We start from the raw sequence: 16,959 nt of genomic DNA on the forward strand, positions 1-16,959 counted from the left end.
AACAATTCAGTTCATTTCGGTTTTCCTAATAAAATGTTATTTAATACAATGACACTAGCTACAATAAAGTTACAAGGTTAAAAGAAGAACAGTCAGGATTTTGGCTTTTAAAAAAACCAAAAACTCAGCTATGTGGGGTTTTATGTTTAATCCCAGAAAGCCAATTTGAATGTGAATATCTGAAATTATAAAGTAGCTGTAATACACAACTGCATCTAAGATGTGCTTGTTTACAACTATTAATAAGGAAACTTTCCTTTCTACAGGCAATATAGTTTAAACTCAAAAATCAGATCTCCTGAATGAAAAACAAACAAACAAATATGCCATTGGTTTATGGAACCAAAAATAATAATAATAAATCCTGTTCTTGATTCTGCTTTTTAAACCAGAGAGGAAACGACACTGTTACTTAACCACTGGGAATGAAGATTAAAATTCCCATCCTCAATTAAAACATGCTGGACATGCGGGGGGGGGGTAATAAAACAATTTATATTATATATACATTTACAGTCCTTATCTCATTCAGACTCTCAGTGGCTTGGATCCATATTTGCTCTTCCATGAATGAAAGGGCTCCTTCTGTTAGCAGATTTCCCATACAACCTCCCCACACACTAATCTGGAGTGGCTCCCCCAACCCCCATAAAGAAGATTTGCGGACAGGGAGAGAAGTTGCCTCCTTTCTTCCACCAAAGCCCTTTCCGCTCCTGCAGCGGAGAGGGTGTTGCGGGGAGGACCCTCCCACACTTGCGGGGGCTTCCCTCGCCCCCGCGAGACTTGGGGGAATCCCTGGGCGTGCCTTCAACCCAGCCCGCCCATGGGCGGGCGGGGAGGCGTGGCCCTGGCTATTTAGGGCCAGGCACGCCCGGGGACCGCCCTCTTTTCCCCTTGCCCAGCTGACGAGCGGTTTTCCCAGCCCACCCACCCTTAGGTTAGCTAGACTTGGCCTTGCTATGGACTCCGGTTGGTCGCCGCAAGGGGTCTGGTAGGAATTTTTCCAAGTTGGCGCAATTTCCTGCCTTTTGGTTTTTTCGCCTACCTCGTAGCAATCGTCACAACTTTCTTGGTATTGGCGGTTAGGCATTGGCATGGGGCAATTGTTAGACAAATGGAGGGGGGGAAGGAAGCGCCATCACCTTCCCCCAGTGTGAAAGAGGTAGTCCGGTAGAGGACTCCGGGGGGCGTGGCCTTGTCCGAAGCCTTGAGAGGTAGGGCCTCCGGCACGCCCCCGAGCGGTGACACCCGTGGGATCCTAGTTGGCGTACTTCAACAGGACTCCCGCGGTCTGTGTTCAACCCTTCCCGGTCACCATGCCGGGTAGTCTATAGGAGCCAATGCCTAAGGCCAATACCTTCAATTTCCGTAATCAATAAAGTTGTGGCCTTTTATGCCCATTAACCTTATATCATTGTGTCCGTGTCTTCATTTCATTGGGGGAGGATACTTGCCACGCAACAGAAGCATCCAGGATCTCTGGAAGCAAGCCAGTGTTTCCTTGCTCTCCATTGTATGGTAAAACAACAAAGGCTGAAAGACAGAGAACAATCCCTGAGGGATAGCTCAGTTGGTAGAGCATGAGGTTCTTAATCTCAGGGTTGTGGGTTTGAGCCCCATGCTGGGTCAAAGATTCCTACATTGCAGGAGGTTGGACTAGATCACCTTGTGGTCCCGTTCAACTCTACAAGTCTGTGGTTGTCTTGGTAAAGGTAAAGGGACCCCTGACCATTAGGTCCAGTCGTGACCGACTCTGGGGTTGCGGCGCTCATCTCGCTTTATTGGCCGAGGGAGCCGGCATACAGCTTCCGGGTCATGTGGCCAGCATGATGAAGCTGCTTCTGGCAAACCAGAGCAGCGCACGGAAATGCCGTTTACCTTCCTGCCAGAGTGGTACCTATTTATCTACTTGCACTTTGATGTGCTTTCGAACTGCTAGGTTGGCAGGAGCAGGGACTGAGCAATGGGAGCTCACCCCATGGCGGGGATTCGAACCGCCGACCTTCTGATCAGCAAATCCTAGGCTCTGTGGTTTAACCCACAGCACCACCCGTGTCCCTGGTTGTCTTGGTACTTAAATCCTATTGAGTAAGCTTAAGACCATCAAGTTTAGTGGGCTTCAGCATTCTTCAATCTATGTCGCATTGGTGCAAGCCCAGGTCTACTCAGTTAGTAGATGGTCCACTCCATGCATTGCTGTCATGATTCAGGGCTCTGACTTCCCATCCTCAATGGAAGAGGCCACAGATTCAAGACTCTCTAAGGCCAGTAGGAAACTATGCCTTTTGACATTCCTACCACCTTTGGAGTTCCAGCACCCTCCACCCTCAAGAGGTCATATTTATTACCTTTCTCAGGCTTGAAGGACTCCAGCTCAGAAGCCTTGCCTTCCCTCTCCCCTGGAACCAGTGGCTGCTGAAACAGCAGGGGTGCCTCTCACAAGGAGTGGAATTAGCTATCAAAGGACACTGCAGTTCTCTGTGGGGATTTACTGACAGAGAAGCATTAAAGTCTGCTTCCGAGTTTAGGTGGCATCCAAGGTGCTACTCACTTTCTTTGTTTGCCTTTGGTCTGTTTTGTGTGACCTTGCTTATCTGGATTTAACTTCTTGTGTGACCTTGCTTATCTGAACTTAAAGTCTACTACACCTGACTGTGCCTTGCTGGAACCTGACTACTGTTTTACCTGATCTTCCTTCCTGGATTTGTAACCGGGACTAGCAGTATGCAATCGGGTGACTCTTAAACCTGTGATTTGTACAAACATACACACTCATGGGTTGGAACCCTGGCCACCAGCAAGAACAGAAGATTTGCATTGAGGTCCCGACCTCCTAAGCAGCAAAGATAGCCAACAGCCCTCAAGGAAACTACTTCTTGATCCCTTGGTTTTCTGCCTGATGCTGTTATCCAGAGCGCCTTGGGGATGGTAAAGGAGGATGGGAAGGGGAAAACCTCCCTCCACTGCTGCCCTTGTACACTATCACTGCTGCTCCAGCCACTTCTACTGATTGAAAGGGACTGGTAAGGTTGGTGGGTGGAGAACTGGTTGGGAGGCCTTTGGGAGATTGAAGTGGATAGTGGGGGCTGGAGGACATTTTTATGAGCTCTCAGATTGACTTGGAGAGGAAAACTCCCCCCTCTCTTTTGGAAAGATCTCATATTCTTTCCAAGGCAATCTGAGGTGGGCTTGGGACACCCAGCTCTATCTTAGGTCACATCCACACCATACATTTCCCCCATAAGCGGCACATGCCTTCCCCCTCTCAAGAATCCTGGGAACTGTAGTTTGTTAAGATGGAAACTGTACCTCTTTGAGGGGAAACTCTTATTCCCAGGGGAAGTCATGACTATTAAAGTGGTATCAATGTACTTTAAACATATGGTGTGGATGTGACCATGATGGCTGACAAGCTGTATTTCAAGGATCCTTGTGCAACATTACAGATTATATCTCAAGGAAGTCGCTAATATGCCTCTGAGAAACCACAGTGTTTCCAGGAAGATACTTTGAAAACCAACAATTTAAGCAATGCCACAGCTAATGTGGGGAAGGTAGCTATTGATGAGCTTCATCTTCTTTCACTGTTGCAAAACTGTGGTGGTAGAAAGGATGTGGGCATGCACATAGCTATTCAGGATAACAGAGGCACACTCCTGAACTTGGCAACCCCACATTACAGGCTTACATGTACCTGCCCTATCAATTCTGGGTGATATCAGTCATCACTATGTTCTACTGTAGTAAAAGAAAAGATAAATTGAAAATGGTTTTCATTGTTGTTTTAGTTTAATAAATTATGTTAACTTGAAGACTGCCAATGAAATGCCTTTAGAGAACATTTTCAATTACAGGAAAAGCTATGCTTTTCAGCCCATATAAATTATAACCTTCAGTACAATGCAGCAGCTACTGCATTACCAAAGGGCATTCATCCAGCAAATCCCAGCTCCAGCTAACGCCATCATCTTGAGAAACTCAGCCGATGACTCATAGTGTTCAGCAATGTATCATTTTTAATTGCTGCTTTTGAAACCATTAGAAACCATATATAGCAGGACGTAAGAGATAAGTTGAACATTGCATCACATTATTTCACAGCAAGGCACAGGCAGGTGTACAATCCTGCTCATCTCCACCACGTCCTGTTGAGGTTCTTCACATACAAAAGCACCTTGGGGCCGGAAAAGAGTAGCCACATGTTTGCCTCAATCCAGTGCCCAGCTGATGTCTCCATACTGGGACAGAAAGGCAATGATTCCCCTGCAACCTTATTCTCACCCAGGCATCTAGTGGACTGGGTATTTTTGAACAGGCTGCTTCCACCTGGAGTGGCAGAGGGGCCACCAGTCCCAGCTGCCAAGCAAGGGTGCAAGGGATTTAGACGTTGCTGCTGAGCTCCTGGCATTATGTAGCATCCGCCAGAGAGGTCTCACTGACTTTCCAGAAGTCAAGGGGCAATATGGGGGTGAGTAAGTAGGATGACTTTCAGAATCACCAGCAATAAGAAAAGCTAGAAGAACGTTACCAAGCACACTGAATGCTTATGTCACTTCCCATTTAGTGGCTGGGCCTCATAGCCTGTCCTCTCCTTCACCCATCTTACCCTACACCACCCCACCCAAAAACTCCTCATTAAGGTAAAACAAAAATAAGCATTTATGTAAAGGTGGGAAAGGGACCTTAATGAATAAATTTAGGAGGAAAAATGCATTTGGCTGTTGTTTCAATAATATATGTATGTACAGAAATACATGAAACCACATTTTATGAAGCTTATGGTTAGATGGTATGGAAATTAAAATGCAGGTTAAACAGAACGGAGAGATATATGCTGGGAAAAGTGTGGGAAAGCCGGAAAGCATAGACATGTATGGCAGTTATCATGTGTGCACAATTCTCCTCCAAAGCAATTTGTGGTAAGTTCCAGGGAAATAAATGTCACACGCTGCCTGTGAACTCCCAATTACTTCTACTAAATGAAGCCCCAAAGTTCATCTTTTATCCTACAAAAATAATATTAAGCTTATTAGCATCAGTCAAATTATGTGTGGTGCAGAACTGGAAACTCTTAGGATGTTATAAAAGGTCAAGCATATAAGCTAGGAGTGGAGCACTGAACATGCTGAACTGATCAAACTGTGAAGAACCAGCCTGAGTGATGGGTATCATTATATTGAGGAGAGTTTCTTGCTTAGAAGTACTCACCGATGGTAGCTTTGCCCCACTGGCTCATCAGCTAAGTCCAGAGAACAAATTTGAGGGAAACCAAATCTGCACCTGATCCGCAGCGCCTGATTTAATATGGATATTGGAGCATAGTCCAAGTGACGGCTTTCATTTTCTTTAACAGAATCTAGCTGCTTAGAGAAGCTAGGAAGAGCAACAGGTGCTACACACTTTGCAAAAGGGCTGAAAATACCCCATGATAAATGGTATGTGGTAGCACTAAAGAAAGTATTTTTGAGAGACAGAGAGAGACAAAGAGAACCCTCATGTCATCACACACTGTCCCTCACAGAGGCATTTCTAGCCCTGTTTTGAATTGTGTAGCAGCTGATGCACTAGCTAGATCCTGTTAGAAATGAAAGTGGGGAGAGTGTTAATTGATTGTAGCCCAATATAAACATAGAAGTATCTCACTTAAAGAAAAGAACTATGCACAATTTTTAAAAAAATGCAAGTTCCATTTTAGTCTGGACAAAACTGACTTAATACTGGTCATGTGTAACATAGACATGGGTGAAACAGAGCCAAATCCATCCATCCTGATTCTCAGCCAAGTATATACCAAATGTCTGAACTTGTGGCTCCTTTTTTATTGAGCAGGATTACCATTTCAACAATACATTATAACCAAGGACACAGTGGCCAGGTAGTTATTTTGGGATTCCAAATGGGGGAAAAAACAGCAATGAATTATTCAGGAATGTAAAAACAACAGACAGCAATGGCCTCTATATAAAATCTGTGCATGGAAACAGGCAATCTAGTAAAGGAGCAATTAAGGGGAATTCCACACAATCTGCACCTTATTTATCAAAGACTTGAAGAAAATGTGTGTGCAATGGTGGGGATGGCTGGCGCGGCTGCGTTTGAGCAGCAAGCCACACCCCCGTCGAGCTTCCCTATTGGGTGCCCAACCGGGGAGGGGCGTGGCGCCAGCCCTGGAGTCAAAGCAGGGGGCGGAGCGCCCCCTGCACGACGCAGGAATCGTCTCCCGCTCACAACCCCTCCCCTCCTGGGAAGGAGGAAAAGCTTTATCAAAGACTCTAATGCATTGGTAAAAGCTGAGGGCAGGATAAGACTAACAGAGTTGGAATTAATAATAGATTCATATTCCCCAAATAATAGAGGAGCTGGTGTCAACAATATATAAAACAATTTATAAATTACCTACAGGAACATGAGATGGAGTAAAAGAAATGCTAAAAAAAGAATTGGGAGAATCAGTTGCTCAGGAAACGTGGGAGGAACTTTGGAGCAACCCCTCCCTCCCAAAAAACCCAGTGCCTGCAATAATAAAAGAAAATAAACAAAGTGCTGTATGAATGGTATTTTACACCTTACACACTGAGATCCGTAAATCCCACATGCTGGAGGTGGGGCTGTTCAGATCTCGCACTGTATGACATGTGGTGAATTTGTCTGAGCGTGCAAATATTTTGAGACAAAGTTATTTCAGAATATAGTAAAATAACAGAGCAAGTGGTTCACAGTAGACCAGCACAGGCTTTGCTGTCAAAACGTTTGAATGGTTTTAGCACACAATGGTACAGTTTTATAAGATTTATGTAGAAATAAGCATGTGGAGTAACTTCACCTACTGTTCATGGGATTGGTAACATATGGTTGGATCTGTTGGGATAAAGTAAATATATATGTAAATATATATTCTAATACTCTGTCTTTAACCAATGTAGCACATGACATTTCTCATGACCCTGGAGTCAGATTCCTTATCTTTAGGGGATGAAGGCAAGGACTCTGAAACAAAAAAGGAAAGGCAAGCAGTGTCAGCACATCCACCAGGTGAGCTATTATTGGTGCATATGCCCAGTGCTTTTCTTCTTAAAAAATGTTTAGGGGTACTCTCATTTTTCTACTCATATTGAAATACTGCCCCTCAATGAGGCCAAACTTCACAAAATGTTTAGGAGTATGCATACCCCCAGAAAGAAAGAACTGCATATGCCCCAGCCTGAGGATTCTAGTGCAGAAGACCCAGTCAGACCAGAGATCCCCTTGCTCTATTACATAGGTAGGCAAACTAAGGCCTGGGGCCCGGATCTGGCCCAATCGCCTTCTAAATCCAGCCCACGGACAGCCTGGGAATCAGCGTGTTTTTACATGAGTAGAATGTGTCCTTTTATTTAAAATGCATCTCTGAGTTATTTGTGGGGCATAAGAATTTGTTCATTCCCCCCCCTTCAAAATATAGTCCAGCCCCCCACAAGGTCTGAGGGGCAGTGGACTGGCCCCCTGCTGAAAAAGTTTGCTGACCCCTGCTCTATCACAAAAAGCTAATCCTATTCTAGGCTGCATCAAGAGAAGTATAGTGTCCCAGTCAAAGGAAGTAATAGGACCACTCTAATCTGCCTTGGTCAGACCACACCTGGAATACTGTGTCCAGTCTTGGGCACCACAATTTAAGGAGGATATTGACAAGTTGAAACGTGCAGTGGAGAGCAACCAAGATAATCAAGATTCTGGAAATAGCCTTATGAGGAGCACTTGAAGAAGATGGGTATCTTTAGCCTAGAAAAGAGGAGATGTGATAGCCATCTTAAAATATCTAAAAGGCTGTCACATGGAAGTTGGAGCAAGCTTGTATTTCCTGCTCCAGAGGGTAGGACACAAACCAATGGCTTCAAGTTGCAATACAAGAGACTCCGACTAAATATCAGAAAGAACTTTCTGATATTAAAAGCTGTTTGACAGACTCCCTCAGAAGGTGGGTGATTCTCCTTCCTTGGAGGTATGCTGCACTGAGTGGCTCACAAACTGCCAGCTAAGAGTGATGAAAGGAAACAACATGGGAATGTTTGTACATTAAACACATATCTCTGAGATCTGAGGAATGAGAGTGAAATGGGATGGATATGTTATAGATAGGAGAGTGAAAGGGCCTTTTTGGTGGTGGCTCCACATCTATGGAATGACACCCACACCCCCACACCCACACCGCTGAAGTGTATCTTGACCTAACTTTATATACTTTCAGATGCCAGGTAAAAACTCTCCTTTTAAGAGGCTGATAGGCTGCCATTTTTATGATGCTGTTAATCACGTAATTTATGTTCGTTATTGTAATATTTCTGTTTATAATGAATAATGTTTTACATTACCTAATTTTTATAAACTTCCTTGTGGACATTTTTGGTGAGGGGTGGTATAGGAATCTTTTAAATAAATATTCCCAAGGCTAACTCCTGATTTGCTAACCATGATTAACAGGAAGCTGACATTCTATGTTCACCACCCTTCCTGTGTCTTGAAACAATTTGTCACGTCGTCAAATTTTTTTAGAATATGGGTTGAGCCAAGAGATGTGAATAAAAACCCTGGCAAGTGATAGAAAAACAAACAAACAGACAGACAAACAGACGAACAAAAGAATGAATGAATGAATTGTGGTGACTTCATATAGTAAAGTAATTTTAAAAATGCTTTTGTGAATGAATTTTTGTGAATGCTCGACAAAAACAGTCTCCAAGATATAATTTTAGGATTTTCTTCACATAACTGGATTAGCCCTGACATATATAGAAGAAGGGAAATACTGCTAGACACATTTCTATCGCTGTCATCTCTCAAATTGGTCAGAATGTGGCTAGGAAGGCACAACAAACTTTCCTGAAAGTAAATGGACCCATTGTGCTCCAAACCCTTGTACTCAGGGCAAAATAAATGCTATTCAAAAGTGATAAGCACATATTATTTACTACCAAAAGACGACCCTTCACACTGGAAAAAATGCACCAGCCTACCTACCTGCTCTTGAGCTACTCACTGAGTGTCACAGATCCAAATCCTTAATTTCATTAGTAGCAAGGAAGGAATGCTTCTTAATTTCAACCCCTAGCTGTAGTGTTGAGCTTAAATATATAGGAAAGAGTTTGTCATCTCTTCCTAATAAATGGCACAATGGACATATTCCATCTGCATGCTTGAAATGGTCTGGCATTGCTTTCAGCTCAGATCTGCATTGCTTGGGGAGGTGAGAGAGAGAGAGAGAGAGAGATAGAGAGAGAGAGAGAGAGAGAGAGAGAGAGAGAGAGAGAGAGAAAAGGTCCAGCTGAACACACATTTTTGTTGGAAAGAATGAGAAAGTTTAGTAGTTTTAATTAACAGGGAAAAGAAAGAGAACTTCAGAAAGAAGCAGGAGAAGAGTTTAAAGAAAAGGAGCTGAATGTTACCCATTTGCCTATTCTTTAGCACCATATTGGTACCCTGTTAAGTATTTTGAAACTTTCTGTATATTTATTATATATTTTTCAGACTCTCTACTTAAAAGAATCCCTCCTCACTTCTGATGCTGTGATCCCAATATCTTGATGGCATTTGAACGTTCCACCTACAGTGCTCCTTTTAAGTTATTAGGTCAAATGCACTGCAGGTTTATTTTTGACAGTTCCGTTGAAGCTTCACCAATTTATGTCAGAAGAGAATCTGATTCATTTGCTTCATCATTAGATCTACGCCTTAACTCCTACATTTCCCTCACTGGGTGCAAATGAACCTACAGAATAGCTCTTTACCATCTGTGCAATGTATCCTTTTATATCCACAGCAAATGCCTTCCAAGTTCCCTCCAAAATGCAGTCTGGTAATTGTTTGTCTCTTTCCGTTCGCCGCTCTCTCAATATGTCCTTATATCTTAAAAAGTTTTTGATGAGACAAGCTGCATTGCTTCCTTCTCATCTCCTACGACTGCCGTGTCTCAGCTCCTGTGCCCACTGACTTCCACAGTGATTGAAAAACCCATCTACTGTGCACCTTAATTATAAGGTACACACTACTGCACTCCCCAAAAGAGGATTAGTAAGATGGCCTACATTTCAGCCTTTTACTCTGCCTGCATTGGGAAATCATTTCACTTTGATATAAATGGGCAAGCACACATAATTTTCCTGAAACTGGCCTGTCAATCTGAACCATCAGCCATTTCCCTGTTGGCAGTAAAATCAAGGTGAATGCTGAATCATTTGTTCTTCCTCTTCACAGCACTATCTGATTCATAGCAACATTCATGGGGGGAAAAAAACCCACAACCATTCCCGTTCTCTACAGTTGGGACATTCTCTACAGTCATAGTATTTCTTCTACAACACAAGCAAAATAAATTTTGTTGTTCAGACACATATCATTATTTCCCGAATAACTCCTGTTAAGGGTTGGAGTTTTGGCAATATTGGCAAATAGCGAGATATTGCAATATTGAAACCTGCATGTTATAGAGTGGGTTCAAAACTGCCCACACAATATTTCATCATTAGATCTACACCATTAAATCACAAGAAACAGGAAACATTTTTTAAAAAAGCAGATCTATTCGTGAGATAACATATTATGGCATGGTGCACACATAATCTTCTGTGCTATATACATCATTTACTTGGGGAGCGGGGGAGGAAGTTTCCTGTCTTTAACATTTAAGATGATGTAGAATACATCCTCCTACCAACAGACAGGGCTGGGTGAGAATAAATCAATGGTTCAGCATCTGCATTTTGCACTGAACTCTTTAGAACCTGCCTATCTGAGAGATCAGAATATCTCCCAAGTCTTGCTCCAAACTGAGTGCTCTCCACAGCATTTCATCTATGCTTGGAATCCAAAAAACAACCCTAAGGTTACATAAACCATACTGTACATATAAAAACATGATTATACCATTTTAACAGTCACTGCTTCCACCAAAGAATCTTTGGAACTCTAGTCTATCAAGCGTGCTTCTAAAAACACTCAGCACTCCTAACAAACTGCAGTTCCCAGGATTCTGTCTCAGTTATGGCTTCCAAGTGGCATAAGAGTGCTTTAAATGTATGATGTGGATGTGACCCATGTTGCATGAGATAAATGGGATTGCTGGGTTTTTCCTTTGAACATTCACAAAGTGCTCTGGCAAACAGAAGGGGAAGAAATGGAGGCAGTGAGAGATTTTACTTTCTTGGGCTCCATGATCACTGCAGATGGTGACAGCAGCCACGAAATTAAAAGACGTCTGCTTCTTGGGAGAAAAGCAATGACAAACCTAGACAGCATCTTAAAAAGCAGAATTCTTGTTGGAACTGCACTGAAAAGGATATATCAAGAACTCTGGCCAAAAGTTTCAATATAAGGAATGATTCCTACTCAAGAGTTGAAGTGAAAAACGTGTGTATTCTGCTAAGAATAACAGTTTGAAGCTAGTAGTAAATTTAAACACAACGTGTAAGTACGATAGTTTTAAAGTAATGGTAAGTTTGGATACAACGTTTAAGTACATAAATAATGTAGTTTCAAATATACAGTGATATAGTACAAAGGTACATGAAATACCAGTGCACAACAATAGTTTTATACAAGTCTCAATAGCAGTCAAAGAGAGTCCATATTATGTAAAATCAGAATAAAGAATAAAGAATCAAATAGGGCCAAAAAGGAGTATCCGGAGTGTGAATCAGATGTACGACTCAGTAGTGGTAACCAGGACAGGGCCCTGTTTCGGAGTACACACCTTCTTCAGCTGGTAATATCAAAAAATATGTCAAAATAGAGCAAGGTGCCTCAATCCATAGATCATAAATATAATAAATTATATACATTCTAAAGTATGTTAACACATATCATGATATTTGGTTCCATACCTCGGTTTTTTGACGACTATAAATCTGTTGGAAGTCTGTATCATTTAATTCTTTTATGTTTCTTTTAGACGTATGTCGAAATATCATGATATGTGTTAACATACTTTAGAATGTTATTCTTTAAACTGTTATTCTTAGCAGAATACACATGTTTTTCACTTCAACTCTTGAGTAGGAATCATTCCTTATATTGAAACTTTTGGCCAGAGTTCTTGATACATCCTTTTCTTAAAAAGCAGAGACATTACCTTGCCAACAAAGGTCCGTATAGTTAAAGCTATGGTTTTCCCAGTAGTGATGCATGGAAGTGAGAGCTGGACCATAAAGAAGGCTGATCGCCGAAGAATTGATGCTTTTGAATTATGGTGCTGGAGGAGACTCTTGAGAGTCCCATGGACTGCAAGAAGATCCAACCTATCCATTCTTAAGGAAATCAGCCCTGAGTGCTCACTGGAAGGACAGATCCTGAAGCTGAGACTCCAATGCTTTGGCCATCTCATGAGAAGAGAAGACTCCCTGGAAAAGACCCTGATGTTGGGAAAGATGGAGGGCACAAGGAGAAGGGGACGACAGAGGACGAGATGGTTGGACAGTGTTCTTGAAGCTACCAGCATGAGTTTGACTAAACTGCGGGAGGCAGTGGAAGACATGAGTGCCTGGCGTGCTCTGGTCCATGGGGTCACGAAGAGTCGGACACGAGTAACGACTAAACAACAACAACATCTGCAATGTGACATCAGCAGTTTCCCTTCAGGAAACATTAAGTCTAGAGTTTCCTTTGGGATGTGCAATGAGATCTACAATTCTTTAGATCCTGATTTATTTTGTTTCCTGGATTGTATGAGGTGGAGAATTGAGCAGCAATCCTCCAAGGGCCAGGGAGAATCCTTCAACTAGCTTGAGCATAATGTATCCCTAAGCATGACCTGCTGTTTTTCTTTGTTTCCCCATGGAGAATATTCAAAGTTGTACAATGCCTCTTCGCTGCCTGATGTTATGCTGAGATGCAAAATGTCACCCTTTTGTGGTACCATTTGTATATGCAGATGTGTCCATGTGTTTTTCAGAGATTTTCAAGGAGATTGGAATAAACACTAATATTTTTTTCAGGATGGCAGGTGGCTTAGGCAAGCTGACAGTTTTTCATAAGCTTTATTTTATTGTATGTTTAAAAAACCAGCAAAAGGCAGATTTGCTCCTATTTCAAGAATCCCAGCAGTGTACCTCACTTGTAACAGAACAATCCAAGGAGACAGGGTGCTGCTGCTGCTGTTGCTGTTTTTAAAGGAAGATGACCACCACAATTGTGGAAAATCTTTCCATGGGAAACTTGCCAATCTCCAGGCTGGGGCATTTTCCAGATTTTCAGTAAGCCCTTCTTGTTTTGGTCTAGCTTTTAACAACCAGGGATAACTCAGTTAGGGTGAATTTCCATTTGATGCATGTGTATTATTTTTTATTACTGTTTTACACATTGGTTCCACACCCTCTCAGAGTGTCAGCTTCAGTGATAAGATCAAACAGACAGATTCAACATAGTTGAGTCAACATAGGTGATTCCAGCAAGAGACTGGAATCAGAGAATTCCTGCAGTATCCATCAAAAGGTCCTGGAATATTTCTGACTGTACTTGAAAGATGTATTTTTACTAGTAAAATAGAGGGCTAGATGTGTCTAGATAAAAAGGTTTCCAGGGGGTGTGCATTTTTATTTTTTAAAAAAATCTGCAGAAACAGCCATGGGTCTTGTCAACCTCATACCCAACAGCAGCAATTTTAAAGACTTGTTTTGCTTCAAACAGAGCCTGCTGAGCTGCGATTTTAACAAGCTTTTGTGTGCTACCTAAGTGGAAGATGTTACATTAGCACTCACCTGTAGGCACCCCCCCCTTTTTTTTTACTTGACAGGAATATAAATGTGAGATTTCTATACTTATAATAGCTAAAAGCAGCTGAGGTGAATATGTAACTACTAATGCAAAACAGTTTTTGACATTTCTTTTTCTTTTTTGTCCCTCTCAGCCACATTCAGAACATACAATGACTTTATTCTGAGTGGGAGATTTTCAATATATATTTCTTTAATTTTTAGGGATTTTTTTTCTTTCCTACCTTCAGCTTCATGCTGAAAACTTTCACAGTTCTTCCTTGAAGTTTAAGTTACCTGATGCCATATGATATTATGTGACTGACAAGTGGGCAGCCCCAGCCACCTACCAGTGGCCCTCCCTCTTTGCCTTCCTTCTAGGGAAAGGGGGAGGAGTAGGACTGCAGCATTTGTTAATTACATTTGCTTGTCAAACAAATGTAACAAATGAATAAAACAAGTATAAAATATTGTGCATTGGGGAAAGTTTACAAACCCATGACTCATTGAGAAATCATGTTCATCATTTTGTTTAGACCTATTTAAAAAAATGAGTTCAGTTCCTAGTTGTTGTACCTAATGAACCTCCCTTTTTAAAGGAATTAATATTCCACAATTTTATCCTGTGAACTGCCCTGAAACCTGCAGTTATAGAGTGGTATATAAATTTAATAATAATAATAATAAGAATAATAATAATAATAATAATAATAAATTTTTAAAAAATGTTCTTATCAGCCATTTAACTCCAAGACCCTAGCCAGTCATTCCATATCCATGGATACTGTAGAGAGCCCTCCACGCTTATTATTGTGCAGGAGGGGTTCTTCTACAGACATGTGTATTCAATATTCCCAGATACTGAATATCCAGATACAAGATAATATCCAGCTTGAGGGATTTGCAAAAAGAGATTGTATGATCTCAAATTATTGTGTTTAGTTACATGTGTCATGCATCTCTACCTACCTACCTACCTATCTATGGCATTTCAGGAATTAGCACAGCAATCCACCCACAGACTCATCCCTATACACCATGCTGGAAGGAGTTTGGTTTGAATGGCTCAGCTCAGCCAGTCTTTGCCAATTGGGAACTCCACCACTGGCTGGGAAGACTTGCCAGCAAGGAGAGCCCCAATATGCCCACTCACAAGGAGGAAGCTACTGCCGGCAGAAACTCACAAAACAGGGTGAGGAAGGAGCAGGACAAAGCTGTCGTCTGGATCCTATGTAAACTCTGCTCCCAACACATGACAGCCATGTGCCCATGCCAGGCCTCTTCTTTACCCCAGTCTAGGAACTGGCACAGCAAAAGGCATATCCTGCATCTCATCTTCTGACCAGTCCAGTATGACCACTGGGGCTTCAGATGTGGTGCTGGTGGTGCCACTCCATTGAGCCCTATTGCTGCTGACTAATGAAAGTATAAAAAGGCCTAATAATTAACCAGAATATTAGGGAGAATTGTATGTAAAGGCATTCCTACTTGCAGTGACTCTAACAAAGTGCATTTGCCCAGAATGCTGGCAGGAAGCAGCAAAAAGAAAACAGCAGTAGTCACTGAAGGGAAGTGAAGGAGAAAGGATCTTGAGGTAGTTCAAGTGGTGGAAATGACAGGGGAAGCAATTGTTAGATTAAACCTGAAGCTGCTTGCACCAAGAAATCATGGCCAAATGTTACAACAATGCAAAACTCTCAAGAGCTTTATCCATGGAAGGTGCTCACACATATTTCAAACTCCATGAAAAATATTATTAGTGGACCAGCAAATGTGACCAAGGGGGAGCACAGGTTAAAACAATAGCAAATAGGGATGTGGAAGAAATTTGGATTGCTTAGCATTTTAATGCAAACCTTTGGAATTTGCACTAAAGCGTGTTCTTCCTGAAATGAGAGCATGTGTTGCAGTGGGGTCTGCCAGGCCAACCCTCTGTTGCCAGGCAGGTTAAATGGTGATTGCCTGAAGCAACGATTGGATGACCGGGTTGCTGGGGCAAATTGCATGTTGCAAATTGGGGGGTGGGACCAAAGGCTTTAAATATTGGGGCACTCTGCTTTTTCTTTCTCTTTCGCTGAGTGCATCGGATCACCCACCCACCCGCCCTGTGTTCTGGTTGACCTTGCTTTGCCTGTCATGGGGTCGTCTGCCGTTGGGGCAGGGGCCTAGTAGGAATTTTGTCCATTTGGCTGATTGGTTGGTGCCATTTGGTTTTTGCCTACTAGTTAGCAATTCGTCACAACTTGTAAGGTTGCGGTTAGGCATTGGTTATAAAAATTGGTGGAGGAGGGGTCAGGATAGGCTGGGCCTGCCCCTCCAATGGTGGTGTGGAAGGGAATTCTGTTAAAGGAATCCTGGGGCGTGCCACGATTTCGTCCAATCCCTGAAATGGGACCAGGGCTGGCAAGCCATGGGAAGCGGATTGGGTGAGCGGTGAGGGACAGTCGCTCAGCAAAACTGATCCCCAACATTGTTTTCCCTTCACTGGCTTCCAAGGGAGTTCAGAAAGTCAGTTCTGTCCCAGGCGAGGGGACAGATAGTCATAACCAATGCCTAAGCAACCACTCACAGATTATGTATTTTAATAAAGTTGTGGCCAAAATTATGCCAAAAACCTTAAACAAAAATTACGTGTGATTTGTGAATTATTTTGAGGGGTGGCTTGGGGACCTCCACACGCAACTGAAACAAAAAGCAAACAGCAGCTATCTTAGAAATTCACTGCCCTCCAAATTTTGAAATATACTTCTTTAATCAAAAATGTGTACAAAACATGTATGTTAAGGGAAAGTGTGCACATACTGTGGAGGTGTGCATATACTATGGAGGAGGGGACCTGTTTTACAAATCTGTACCACTACCACCCATGAAATATCCTTAGGCCTTGCTCCCATCTGTTAATTATGATGATTTTACTACGTCAAAAAATGTGGTACAATAAACAAAGCAAAAGGAAGATCAAGCATTTTTCTAAGTCCTGTTAGAGAATGAACCTCTGCAGGAAAATCATCGATGTCAGCCCTGGTGGATAAACACTACATAGCATAAATTGGGTTTAATTTTAATTATAGGTTGAATCACAGTGTAAGAGCAACATTACAGAGTCAGACAAATGGTTCACCTAGTTCAATTTCCTGACGGTTGTTTACAGAGGAAATGTACAAATGTGCTAGATAACAATGAAACACTTGATTCCCTCTCTGGGCATAAATGTCACTATTAGCGTAAGGGCCCATTTTGT

The 16,959-nt window shown here is 42.3% G+C and overlaps 1 protein-coding gene and 1 long non-coding RNA gene across 11 annotated transcripts in view; one reads left to right on the forward strand and one right to left on the reverse strand.

The window, feature by feature from the left end:
- The window catches only part of CTNNA3 (catenin alpha 3), a 541,298-nt gene that overhangs the window by 145,445 nt on the left and 378,894 nt on the right, over positions 1–16,959 (reverse strand). The gene's annotated exons all lie outside the window — the stretch shown is intronic.
- On the forward strand, positions 4,369–15,484 carry LOC310706728. The gene is made up of 5 exons (XR_014526122.1): positions 4,369–4,468; positions 6,924–7,032; positions 9,502–9,773; positions 9,889–10,011; positions 14,714–15,484. It is a non-coding gene; the product is annotated as an uncharacterized lncRNA (long non-coding RNA).

This window comes from Podarcis liolepis (assembly GCF_965112155.1).
Source record: "Podarcis liolepis genome assembly, chromosome: 5".
Lineage (NCBI taxonomy): Eukaryota > Metazoa > Chordata > Lepidosauria > Squamata > Lacertidae > Podarcis > Podarcis liolepis.